The sequence below is a fragment of the Oryctolagus cuniculus genome, chromosome 21 (assembly GCF_964237555.1).
Source record: "Oryctolagus cuniculus chromosome 21, mOryCun1.1, whole genome shotgun sequence".
Lineage (NCBI taxonomy): Eukaryota > Metazoa > Chordata > Mammalia > Lagomorpha > Leporidae > Oryctolagus > Oryctolagus cuniculus.
The window spans coordinates 27579819-27593708 of NC_091452.1; positions in this window are offsets into that span (position 1 = coordinate 27579819).

The following is a 13890-nucleotide window of genomic DNA, read 5'->3' on the forward strand; positions in this document are numbered from 1 at the left end:
GCCGGGTGCCACGAGAGCAGGCGGGGCTGCGTGCGCAGGCGAGGAGAAGCTCCTCGAAGTTTCAAATCCCTCAGTGCCTGGGGCCGTGGCAGGGGCCGTCCCCCGCGTCCCCGCCATTAGCTGCCCTGGCGCCCGCTGCGCGACCGGAGGGCTCCGGGGGAGGTGGGAGCAGCCTGAGGATCTGAGAGCGTTTGAGCCTCGTGGGTGCCCCGTGGGCCGGCACGGGTGTGTCTGACCGCCCGCAGGCAGCCTACCCGAGGCAGCAGAGGCGGGCAGGCGTGTGAGACTCCTCGTCGGGGCTGGGGTGTGCTGCCCCTCCCCGAGACGAGTCTGGACCCAGAGAGGAGCGCACAATGAGGGCAGGCTGCCAGGATACCCCCGTGGGGCGCGCCCAGCTCCCGCTTTGACAAGCCGGCGGACCCCACGGATCCTCTGGGTGTCCAGACTAGAGGGGGATGGGCGTGCCGGTTGGAATCCCACCCTCCCCACCCCACCTGCAAGCCCTCGGGTCAAGGACCTGGGTGCAGGCCCGGAGTCCTTGGGGCTCCCCTGGGAGATGAGGCTGCTCAAGGCGAACACACAGAACACACCGACTCCCTTTCGTCCTGGTCCAGCGACTCCTTTCATGAAAGATCTCTGAAATGTTATCTGCATTTACACCCAGACTTACTGGCTTTGATCCTTCGGACGCGAATCAAAGATGACATTGTACCTCCCCCCCCGCGCCCCGCCCCGGGTCTGTGCGACTCTAATGCCCGGGCCAAAAATAATAAAAAGTGGCACCCGGCCAGGAAACGCCCCCGCGAAGTGTGAATGAAACTTGGAGTTTTTCGGTTGTGTCTTTCCTAATTGACCTGATCATTTAAACTTCCTCCCTCAGGGCAGAGGGGGGAGTTCCCGTCAACGCAGCTTAACCTCAAGGCTCTGAGCAGCTTCCGGTCAAGGCCAGGCTCTCGGCCCACAGCCAGCCCAGCCCCAGCAGGCCTGTGCAAAGGCACCTCCAACTGGGCCAGGCACGAACCTTTTTTTTTTTTTCTTTTCTTTAAATGAATATAATCAAATAAAGAAATTTTGCCATTCTAGCCACTCTTGGGTATCCAACTTGGTGGCATGAAATAAGGTCCTTGTCTTCTAGCCATAAATCATTCAAAAATGGGGCCGGCATTGTGGCTTAGCAGGTTAAGCCTCTGCCAGCAATGCCAACATCCCATATGGGTGCCAGTTCGAGTCCCGGCTGCTCCACTTCCGATCCAGCTCCTTGCTAGTGCGCCTGGGAAAGCAGTAGAGGATGGCCCAAGTGTTTGGGCCCCTGCACCCACGTGGGAGACCTGGAGGAAGCTCCTGGCTCCTGGTTTCCAACTGGCCTATCTCTGGCCATTGCAGCCATATGGGTAGTGAACCAGTGGATCAAAGAACTGTCTCTTCTCTCTCTAACTTTGCTGTTCAAATAAATTTTATAAAAAATCTTTAAAAAAAAAAAAAAAAGAACTCAGGGTAACAGTAAGCATGCTAGTCAACTTTCTTTTTTCTTTATAAGATTTACTTATTTATTTAAAGGCAGAGTTAGAGAGAGAGAGAGAGATCTTCCATCCACTGGTTGATTCCCCAGATGGCTGTAATGGCCAGAGATGTGCCAATCCAAAGCCAGGAACCAGGAGCTTCTTCTGTGTTTCCCATGTGGGTGCAGGGGCCCAAGAACTTGGCCCATCTTCTACTGTTTTCCCAGGCACATTAGCAGGGACTCGAACTGGTGCCCATAGGGGATGCCGGCTCTGCCGGCAGAGGCTTTACCCACTAAGCCACAGTGCCAGCCCCACCAAATTACATGAAGAGAGTACACCTGACAAGGCAGGTGCGCGTCTCAGGAAGGAAGCTAGGGCCGGTCTGCATCAGTTTGGAGTTACTATAAAAGTTGGGTGCAGGCCCTCTGTTTCTCCTCCCCCTCCCTCCCCTCGGCTATCATTCTTGGGTGGAGGGTTTTCTGGGATGCGGAGTTCCTGAAATTCCTCTTAGACATTCACAATGCACCTACAAGCCCCCTTGGTGTGGGTGGGGAAGATTCCCCCCCCAGCTGCCCCCTGGGATAGGGTTGGGACCCACCTAACAAGGTCATTAACAAGAGCAGCACTTGACATATATAATTGCTGTTCTGCTTTCTTCCGCATTTCTTATTCAACCACACAGAAATTCCCGTTATCCTCAGCCTCCCCACACACATAGGCTATTGTCTACCTAGCTACATGAACATAATCATTTCCATCATCAATTTCCTAAGCTTTGGGGCCTGCCCTGTGGTATAGTAGGCTAAGCCTTCACCTACGGTACTGGCATCCCATATGGGCGCCGGTTCAGGTCCCAGCTGCTCCACTTCCGATTCAACCCTCAGCTGTGGCCTGGGAAAGCAGTGGAAGATGGCCCAAGTGCTTGGGCCCCTGGTCCTGCAGGGAGACACGGAAGAAGCTCCTGGCTCCTGGCTTTAGATCAGCTCGGCTCTTGCCATTGTGGCCATTTGGGGAGTGAACCAGCACATAGAAGTCTTCTCTCTGTCTTTCCCTCTCTCTCTCTGTAACTCTGCCTCTCAAAAAAAAAAAATAAAATTTTTTCCATAGCTTTTCTATCACCCCAGAAACTCTGCTCCCCATGAATTGACTTCCTGTGCCCCCGCCCTGTCCCGCCCAGGACTTGGGCCATCTTCTACTGCTTTCCCAGGCCACGGCAGAGAGCCGGCTTGGAAGAGGAGCAGCCGGAACTAGAACCGGTGCCTATATGGATGCAGGCGCTTCAGGCCGGGGCTTTAACCCACTGCACCACAGTGCCCGCCCCTCCCTTCCTTTTTGAAGCTGACTGACGTTCCGTTGTCTGTTTCTGCCACATTGTTTACCCACCCTCACTTGAGTTCCTTCCATCTTTTGGCTGTTGTGAATAGTGGCACTGTGAACACTGCTGTACAGGTATCTGTTTGGGTCCCGATTTCAGTTCTTCCATGGAAGCAGAACCCTTGAGAGTGAAATTGCTGAATGCTGGAGTAGCCTTTTGTTGAACTTCTTTTTTTTTTTTTTTTTTTTTTTTTTGACAGGCAGAGTGGACAGTGAGAGAGAGAGACAGAGAGAAAGGTCTTCCTTTGCCGTTGGTTCACCCTCCAATGGCCGCCGCGGCTGGCGCGCTGCGGCCGGCGCACCGCGCTGATCCGATGGCAGCAGCCAGGAGCCAGGTGCTTTTCCTGGTCTCCCATGGGGTGCAGGGCCCAAGCACCTGGGCCATCCTCCACTGCACTCCCTGGCCACAGCAGAGAGCTGGCCTGGAAGAGGAGCAACCGGGACAGAATCCGGCGCCCCGACCGGGACTAGAACCCGGTGTGCCGGCGCCGCTAGGCGGAGGATTAGCCTAGTGAGCCGCGGCGCCGGCTGTTGAACTTCTTGAGGACTTGCCAACCTGGCTTTCCCATCAACAGTGCATCAAGGAGTCCAGTCTCTCCTTGTCCCCTGCAACCCTTGGTTATTTATTTATTTTTTTGTAATAACCTCCCTCATAGATGAGGTGAGAACTGGCATCTGTTTTGCATTTCCCTAATGCAAAGACATCCTGTCCTGTTTATTGGCCTTTTAAAGATTTTTTTTTCTTAACTGTCTTCCACTGCTTTCCCAGGTGCATTAGCAGGAAGTTGGATTGGAAGTGGAGCAGCCAGAATATATAGGGGGATGGCAGCTTCAACGGTAGCAGCTTAACCTGCTGCACCACAACGCCAGCCCCTATTCATTCTCTTCAATATTATTTTGGGGCCAGCGCTGTGGCATAGTAGGTTAATCCTCCGCCTGCGGTGCCGGCATCCCATATGGACGCTGGTTCACATCCTGGCTGCTCCTCTTCTGATCCAGCTCTCTATCTATGGCCTGGGAAAGCAGTAGAAGATGGCTCAAGTGCTTGGGCCCCTGCACCCACGTGGGAGATCCGGAAGAAGCTCCTGGCTCCTGGTTTTGGATCAGCGCAGCTCCAGCTGTTGTGGCCATTTGGGGAGTGGACCAGTAGATGGAAGATCTCTTTCTCTCTCTGTCTCTCCTCTCTCTCTCTGTAACTCTGCCTTTCAAAGAAACAATTTTTAAAAAAAAAATTATTTTGATACCAAAAAATTTGTTTAATTAATTAATTTATTTGAAAGGCAGAGTTCAGAGAGGCAGAGGCAGAGTTAGAGAGGTCTGCCATCTGGAATGGCTGGAGCTGCACCTATCTGAAGCCAGGAGCTTCCTCCAGGTCTCTCACACACGAGCAGGGGCCCAAGCACTTGGGCCATCTTCTGCTTGAACCAGTGCCCATAAGGGATTCCGGCACTGTAGAACTCATTTACTAATATGCAGCTTCCATGGATTGTGTGAAGACCTCTCATACACAAGAATTCCATTTTTTGCATCAAAATAAACTTATTTTTTTTTAATTTACCTTGCAATGCCACTTTCCATGAGCATTCTGAAGTGCTCTTGTATGGGACGCCACGCCCACTCGGAGAACACGGTTTGGTAGAATCCCAGACATGCACACCCTGGGGAAGCCATCCCAACAATACAGCCCCTCTGATTTCCTCCTGCCCTTTCCCGGGCTTCTCTCCCTCCACTTCCAGCTCCAGCTGATCCTCTCCCTTTCACCACTGATGGGTTTGTGTCTGACTGTTAAGAATGTTTTTCTGTATCTGTGAAGCAGAAACAGAGAGTTAGAAGGCAGAGAGGTCTTCCATCTGCTGGTTTATTCTTCAAGTGCCCACAACAGCTGGGACGGGCCAGGCCAAAGCTGAGAGCTGGGAACTCAATCCAGCTCCACTCCCAAGTGGGTGGCAGGGACCCAAGCACTTGGCCATCGCTGCCGTCTCCCAGGGTCTGCCTTAGCAGGAGGCTGGTCTCAAAGCCTTACATTCCAGCTGGGTATGGGTGTCCCAAGAAGCATCCTACCCAGAGGCTAAACACCTGCCCTTCTGATTTCTTCCTTCCTTCCTTCCTTCCTTCCTTCCTTCCTTCCTTCCTTCCTTCCTTCCTTCCTTCCTTCCTTTCTTTTTTTTTTTTTGGGGGGGGACTTATTTATGTATGTGAAAGGCAGAGGTAGAGGTGGGAAGAAAGAGATCTTCTATCCACTGGTTCACTCCTCAAATGGCAGCATTGTTAGGCCATCACAAAACACACCAAACACGGGAGTAAGGGAAAGGGTATATTGGGGAAACCTGACAGACTGGAAGGAAGGCACAAGGAAGGAAAAGGAGAGAGAAGGAGAGTGTAAGAGAGAGACAGAGAGGAGAGGAACTAGTGAGGAGAGAAGAGAGAGAGAGAAGAGAGAGCAAGCAGGAGATATAAGAGAGCAGAGAAAGGAGACCAGAGGAGGAGGCTAGAGAGAGCCAGGTGTTCAGGAATAGGCCCTTTTAAAACTTTGCCGGAGGGCGGGCAGGGAAGCAGGGGCAGCGAATCCCATTAGGATGGGGGTAGAGCTGACACCAGTGGTTGGGCCATGTGGCCACCTGGCTTTCAGCAATGGTGGCGGGAGCCAGGGCATAGGATGTAGATCAGGGTATAGATCGCGCCATAGATAAGACTTCGGGCATTTTCCTAACAGCAATGGCCTGAGCTGAGCCAATCCAAAGCCAGGAGGCAGGAACTCCATCCAGGTCTCTCCTGTGGGTGGCAAGGACCCAGCTATCAGAGCTGTTACCTGCTGCTACATCTCAGGGGTACACTGGGAGCGGAGTTGTGACTTGGGGTGTGCATGTCCCAAGCAGTGTCTTTTCTTCTTCTTCTTCTTTTTTTTTTTTTTTTTTTTTTTTTTTTTTTGACAGGCAGAGTGGACAGTGAGAGAGAGAGACAGAGAGAAAGGTCTTCCTTTTGCCGTTGGTTCACCCTCCAATGGCCACCGTGGCTGGCGCGCTACGGCCGGCACACCACGCTGATCCGAAGGCAGGAGCCAGGTGCTTCTCCTGGTCTCCCATGGGGTGCAGGGCCCAAGCACCTGGGCCATCCTCCACTGCACTCCCTGGCCACAGCAGAGAGCTGGCCTGGAAGAGGGGCAACCGGGACAGAATCCGGCGCCCCAACCGGGACTAGAACCCGGTGTGCCGTTGCCGCTAGGCGGAGGATTAGCCTAGTGAGCCGCGGCGCCAGCCCCAAGCAGTATCTTAACCTCTGCACCAAAAGCCTCCCCATAGATGCGGCTGTTAAACAAATAAACAAAATGAGTCCTGTAGTTGTGGTTGCCAGGGTACTCGTTCCAGAGATGCCGCTTCTGTTCAGGTGTCTGATGGCGTTACAAGTCTCTGAGATGAGTCTGCTCCCCGTGCTGCCTTGGGAGTCCTGTGGTTAGCGGCACACACGGTTGTGGTTATGCTCTCTGGAAGAACTGAGCCCTTTATCAAGATGAACTGTCCTTTCTTCTCTTGAAGTCTACGCCATTTGATATTGATACAAGCCGCACAATTTTTCTGGTGTTTTCCTTTTGGATTATATAAGGGCACGTTCAAAAACGTTGTGGGAAGATGGAATTAAAAAGTAAGCTCATTCTGATGCAAGGAATTTTGAAATCGTGCATAGTTTATTTGTAATGTGCATTTAAAATTTTTTTAGCTTCTGTTTGATTTATTTGCAAGGTAAAGAAAGAGATCTTCCATCCACTGGTTCTGTCATCAAGCGTCCGCAACAGCGGGGACTGGGCCAGGCTGAAACCAGGAGCCCAAAACTCAGTCTGGGTCTCCCACGTGGGTGGCAGGGACCCAAGTACTCGGGCCATCGCCTGCTGCGTTCCAGGGTGCACATTAGCAGGAAGCCGGATGAAGAAGAGACACAAGCCCAGGCACTGTGATTCGCAATAGAAGTGCCTGCTAAACCCACCGCCTGCCACTCTGCTGGGTGTGTAGATGTAGTTCTTTGCATTTTATTTAGGATCTCTTGGTTGTAATCCATTTAAAGTTACTTTTGTACCAGCTTTCACACCTACATAATTCCATTCACAACTTTGCTATTGATGTTGCATGGTTTTCATTGATGTAAACCCAACTGTACAGTTCTTTTTTTTTTAATTTGGGGGGAGAGAGAGAGCACTCCCATTGGCTGGTTCACTCTCCAAACATCCACAGCGGTTGAAATTAGGCCAGGCTGCAGCTGAGACCAGGAACTCAGGCAGGGCTTCCACGTGATTGGCGGGAACTCACTACTTAACAGCCCTGTCACCACTGCCTCCTGGGCTCTGTACTTGCGGGAAGCTGGAGTAGGCACTGGAGCTGTGTGTCAGACCCAGGTGCTCCAATATGGGTATGGGATTCTTTTTTTTTTTTTTTTTTTTTTTTTTTGACAGGTAGAGATATAGACAGTGAGAGAGACAGAGAGAAAGGTCTTCCTTCCTTCCGTTGGTTCACTCCCCAAATGGCCGCTATAGCCAGCTCGCTGCGCCGATCCGAAGCCAGGAGCCAGGTGCTTCCTCCTGGTCTCCCATGCAGGTACAGGAGCCCAAGCACTTGGGGCATCCTCCACTGCCTTCCCGGGCCACAGCAGAGAGCTGGACTGGAAGAGGAGCAACAGGGACTAGAACCTGGCACCCATATGGGATGATGGCGCCACAGGCAGAGGATTAACCAAGTGAGCCATGGCACCGGCCCCCCAGTATGGGATTCTTAACCCGCATCTTAATTGCTAGACTAAATGCCCACCCATAATTCTTGTTGCTTTTAAAGATTCCTTTTATTTACTTGGAAGAGAGAAAAAGAGATCTTCCATCCTCTGGTTCACTCCCCAAGTGGCCGAAATGATGGGCACTGGGCCAGGCTGAAGCCAGGAGGCAGGAGCTTTTTCTGGGTCTCCCATGTGGGTGTGATATCGGAATTGACCCCCTAAAATATATGTGAAAATGTGGCCCCACATGTTACCGAAATTTGGGGTGCCATACGATATCATCATATGCTTATCAATAAATCCCCAATATTAATAAGCCCAAGTGGGGCCGGCGCTGTGGCTCACTTGGTTAATCCTCTGCCTGCGGTGCTGGCATCCCATATGGGCGCCGGGTTCTAGTTCCGGTTGCTCCTCTTCCAGGCCAGCTTTCAGCTGTGGCCCGGGAATGCAGTAGAAGATGGCCCAGGTGCTTGGGCCCTGCACCCGCATGGGAGACCAGGAGAAGCACCTGGCTCCTGGCTTCAGATCGGCATAGCTCCGACCGTGGTGGCCATTTGGGGGGTGAGCCAACGGAAGGAAGACCTTTCTCTTAAAAAAAAAAAAAAAAAAAAAAAAAAAAAGAGAGAGAGGCTGGCGCCGCGGCTCACTAGGCTAATCCTCCGCCTAGCGGCGCCGGCACACCGGGTTCTAGTCCCGGTCGGGGCACCGGATTCTGTCCCGGTTGCCCCTCTTCCAGGCCAGCTCTCTGCTGTGGCCCGGGAGTGCAGTGGAGGATGGCCCAAGTGCTTGGGCCCTGCACCCCATGGGAGACCAGGAAAAGCACCTGGCTCCTGGCTCCTGCCATCGGATCAGCGCGGTGCGCTGGCCGCAGCGCGCCGGCCGCGGCGGCCATTGGAGGGTGAACCAACGGCAAAGGAAGACCTTTCTCTCTGTCTCTCTCTCTCACTGCCCTTGCCTCATATTTAAAGAATTCTGAATACTGGCATAAATGAACGAGGCAGCATGGTACATTTTAAGCTTTTATTTAGTGCAAAAGAGGCATAGGAGAGTGAGAGCTTTATCTAAGAGAGAGGGGTAAATCTGGGTTCATACTGAGTACCAGGAACCAGCCACATGGAGGAGCATCCAGGCCAGGAAGCCTAGGGTGGGTGGCCCAAAGGCCACGCGCCCTGGAGGCACAGGGCTACAGCCAGCCCCCTCCTGGCAAGAGGCCAGGGGGAGGAAAATGGAGGAAAAGAAGAAGGGCTGGACACACCCTGTCCCAGGCTTTTAATCCACTCTCAAAGGGGAGTGGCTAATTAACCTGATTGGCTGGTGGGCACTCAGGTGTGGCCAGGTAGGGGCATGAGGTCACACAGGGGCATGGTGAAGGTGTGGTCTTCCAGCTCACAGACCTAATCTTTTTTTTTTTTTTGACAGGCAGAGTGGACAGTGAGAGAGAAAGGTCTTCCTTTTTCTGTTGGTTCACCCCCTAAGGGGCCATCCTCCACTGCACTCCCAGGCCACAGCAGAGAGCTGGCCTGGAAGAGGAGCAACCAGACAGAACCAGAGCCCCAACCAGGACTAGAACCCAGGGTGCCGGCACTGCAGGCGGAAGATTAGCCTAGTGAGCCGCTGTGCCGCCAGCCTGACCTGATCAATTTTAACCTGTCTGCCTGTCTACTTCAGGTGCAGGGGCCCAAGCACTTGAGCCATCTTCTGCTGCTTTCCCAAGTCATAGCAGAGAGCTTGACTGGAAGTGGAGCAGGTGGGACTTGAGCTAGTGTCCATATGGGGTGCCAGTATTGCAGGCAGCAGCTTTACCTACTGTGCCACCACACCATTTAATTACTCTTCTCAAGTTTCCCTTTGGTTTTCTATTATAGCTTTAATTTTCTGCTGAACTTCCCTCTATTCATTATCACTTTTTTTTTTTTTTTTGACAGGCAGAGTGGACAGTGAGAGAGAGAGCGACAGAGAGAAAGATCTTCCTTTACCGTTGGTTCACCCCCCAGTGGATGCTGGGACCAGCACACGGTGCTGATCTGAAGCCAGGAGGCAGGTGCTTCTCCTGGTCCCCCATGGGGTGCAGGGCCCAAGCACCTGGGCCATCCTCCACTGCACTCCCTGGCCACAGCAGAGAGCTGGCCTGGAAGGGGGGCAACCGGGACAGAATCCGGCGCCCCGACCGGGACTAGAACCCGGTGTGCCGGCGCCGCTAGGTGGAGGATTAGCCTAGTGAGCCGCGGCGCCGGCCTCTTTTTTCCCTTTTAAGACTTAAACTCACTTAAAAAAATTAAACTCCGACATCTGAGTCTCCTTGAGGTTGGTTTCTATTGATTGATTTATCTCATGGCTATGATCCAATTTGAATGTTGCTTTGCACATCCAGTCATTGCTTGGGGCCCTTTGTACAGGATTCTGTCATCTTCTTTTAAGGAGACAATTTTTTTTTTTTAAGATTTATTTATTTTAAGGCAGAGTTAGAGAGAGAGAGAGAGAGAGAGAGAGATCAACCTGCTGGTTCACTCCCGCAGATAGCCCCAACTGTCAGGGTTGGGCCAGGCCGAAGCCAGGAGCTTCTTCTGGGTCTCCCACATGGGTGCAGGGGCCCAAGGACTTGGCTCATCACCTGCTGCTTTCCCAGGCGCGTTAGTAGGAAGCTGGATCAGAAGTGGCGAGCTGGGATGCAAAGTGGCATCCATGCAGAATGCCAGGGCCATGGCAGCTTTATCTGCTACTCCACAACGCTGGCCCTCGAGAGTGTTAGCTTTTGTTCTAGCAACTTCCACTTAGAACTTCTGGAAGCTTAGTTTTCTGTTTTCATGATCTATTGCAATTTTGCCTTTAGCCCTAGTGTTAATCCTTTAGTCCTAGACCACCACCACCACCCCCCTTTTTTTTTCTCCTTGGGTCTGGAATTTCTGTGGTTTCAATGGTTGAATTTATGCTAGTTTCTGACCACACCGGGTTGATCTTCAGAGCTTTCAAGGAGTTTTCTTTTAAATTCTGTCTAGAGGTGAGCACCGCTGTTTATGGAAAACAGCCCTCCACAAACGAGCCACTCCTTAGCCAGCCCTGCAGTAGTCCGGCTATGGTTAGGACACACGGGGTGCCTGCCGACTGCAACAGATCTGCTGTCCTGTGGCCTTGGTAAAGAAGAACCAGGAGGAGGGGAGCTGCAGGAAGTTGGGTCAAGTCGGAACCGAACTCCGCAGCCACAGGGCATGGGCACAGCACACACCTGGGACCTTACAGAGCAGTGCACCATGCATGTCTGAAAACAACACATGGGCAGGCGCCGTGGCACGGTGGCTCAGGCTGCTGCTCGGGATGCCTGCATCCAGTACCAGCCCTAACGCATCCTGGCAGGCAGCGGAGGATGGCTCCCTGCTAACCGCATGGGAGACCTGGATGCAGCTCCTGACTCCTGGCTTTGGCCTGCCCAGCCCTGGGCTGTTGTGGGCATTTCGGCAGTGAACCAGTGGGATGGAAGCACACACACACACACACTCTCTCTCTTAAAGATTTATTTATTTATTTATTTGAAAGTCAGATTTATACAGAGGGATTAGAGGCAGAGAGAGAAAGTTCGTTCTTCCATCCAATGGTTCACTCCCCAATAGGCTGCAATGGCTGGAGCTGTACTGATCTGAAGTCAGGAGCCAAGAGCTTTTTCCAGATCTCCCACGCGGGTGCAGGAGCCCAAAGACTTGGGCCATCTTCTACTGCTTTCCCAGGCCATAGCAGAGAGCTGGATCGAAAGTGGAACAGCTGGGTCTCGAACCGGCGTCCATATGGGATGCCGGCGCTTTAGGCCAGGGCGTTAACCCACTGCACCACAGTGCCGCCCCCCCCCCCCCCCGCCCAGCTATGAAAACAGATAAACATTTAACAAAAAAATTAGCCTTCATGCATCCTTGAGAGCCATGCTATGCTTTGAGCACCTACTATGTGCCAGGCATCACACTAAGGACAGAGATGTAACAGGTGGAGGACCCTTCAGCCTAGGAGAGGAAGTGGCCTGTTGAGTAGCAAACAGTGCGTCTAGGAACCCTGAGCAGCCGCCTCACGTTGGCAGGCATCGGGGAGGGCTCCTGGAAGGCAGACCTTGTGCTGAGTCTTTGTTGTTTTATATATATATTTATTGCAAATTTTGTTTTATATATAAATTTATTGCATATATATTTATATATATATTTGCAAGGAAGAGTAATGGAGAGGGAGAGAGGGGTGAGAGAGCTTCCATCTGCTGGTTCACACCCCAGATGGCTGCAACCGCCAGAGATGGGCCAGGCCGAAGCCAAGAGCCTGAAACTCCATCCTGGTCTCCCACGTGGGTGCAGGGGCCCAAGCACTTGGGCCACCTCCTGCAGCTTTCCCAGGCACTTTAGCAGGGAGCTGCACAGGAAGTGGAGCAGCGGGACTCAGTGGCTCAGCCCGCAGCAGCACCGTGCAGGCCCCTAGGACACAGCACCTTTGGAGAGAATGAAGCACTGGATTGGGGTGGGGGGTTAGGAGGCCGGGACTTGCAAAGTTGTCAGGAACAACCTGCTCCATTTATACAAGACTTTGAAAATCAAATACTCCCCAAGCTATGGAAATCCAAGCACTGGCTGCCGGTTAGGACTTTATTATTATAATCACCCGGCCCAATTCAGCCACCAGGGGCAGAACAATGAGCCATTGAAGCCTCTCTGCACGCGGGCAGGGGCCTGGCGCTGTGGCCGTGGTGTGGGATGGCGGCGGGGCGGCGGCTGCTCACCCGCCTGAGCCCTGGCTGCTCCACTGCGCACCACGGGAACCCCTGGGGGGCCCGGGCCTGTCTTCTCGCTCATCGAGTGGCAAGGCCTGAGGAACACATGCACACGTCACTTGGCTCCTCTGACATTGGGCCTCACAGCCCCGTCCGTGCGGCAGGAGCTCAGTGTCTGCCTTGGGGTGTCCCTCGCTTTTTAAAGGCTGGCTGTGGGTGCTCCCGGCCCTGTGCTGGGGTGACCAGGGCAGGGCTGGGCCCTCCAGACGGGGGACGCCTGCAGTTGGGGCCAGAAGCTGGGCCCAGCTGGCTCCTGCCCCCGCCCCTCCCCAGCTCCCATGTGACAGGTTCAGGCTGCCTCCCTGTTTATAGGCCCCACGCGATTCCCAGGCATTTGGTGTCATTTGATCATCAATTATAAGCCAAGAAGATCCAATTTTATTAGTGGGGGGAGAAGTTTAATTCTGTGCAAGTGCGAGGCCTGAGCAGTGTCCCGTGAAACCCTAGAGGCCTGGCCTGAGCCGGGCCTGCCCTGCCCATCATTTCTGATGTCACCGCTGGCTTTGCACCTGCCCCACCCCCACCTACTCCAGCCAGGCAGCCCAGGGCCTGGCTGTTGGCCGAACTCACCAGGGCTGTCAGCCCTCTGGACCTGGTTCCCGCCCTGTCCCCGGAGTCGGCTCCCGACACAGAGGGTCCCCGAGAGGGAGTCCCCTTGCTGTGTCTCAGATGGCCCTGGGAAGGAGGCGGCGGCTGCTGCTGCAGCCCCAGCTTGGGTTTCGGGATTAGGGTAACCCGAGCGCCATAAAGCACACCAGGGCTGGGATTAGGCGGGCTTGCAGAGGGGAGTCGGGGGGGGCACCTCACTGCTCTCACAACACAGGTGCTTGCTGGGAATCTGGGACACGCAGAGAGCCCCAGACACCTGAGCACTCTCAGGGAGCCAAGGCCACGCTGTGAGGGGATGGGGGACAGGGAGAGTGACTCAGGGGCGAGGAGGGGGCAGGGCAAAGGTGCCAGGCCCAGGCCGGAGGGCCACAACCCTGGCTGCTCACGGGGATCCAAAGGCCTCAAGTCTCCTCCCTTCCTCCCTTGCACGGTTGACTGCTGGGTCTGCCCAGTGTCCACCAGCAGTGAGCTCCCACAGTCAGCCGTCCCCAGTGGGCATGGTGGACAGGGCAAGACAGGGAGGTGTGGCCGCCCTCAGCCTGCCATGGTGGATCCCAGAGACAGGAGGCAGTGACAGCAGCTGCGGTAGCTGGGCTGGCGGACGGGCCCCGTGTGCCTGCAGGGGACACTTGAGGAGCGCCCTGTCCTGCCCCCTCCCCCCAAGATCTCCCGCAGTTTCTTGGAGCATCCTTGCCTGAAGAACCATCTAGAACTATCTAGGCAGTTCTTCTTCCACGCTGGACATCCTTCCATGGCTTTGTTGCTGGGCAGGCTTTTGCCATTTGCCCTTCACTGGCCCACTGGGGAGGCTGGTCCCAGCCATGGGCAGAGCCGAGCTGGGGGAGCCCCCGGGAA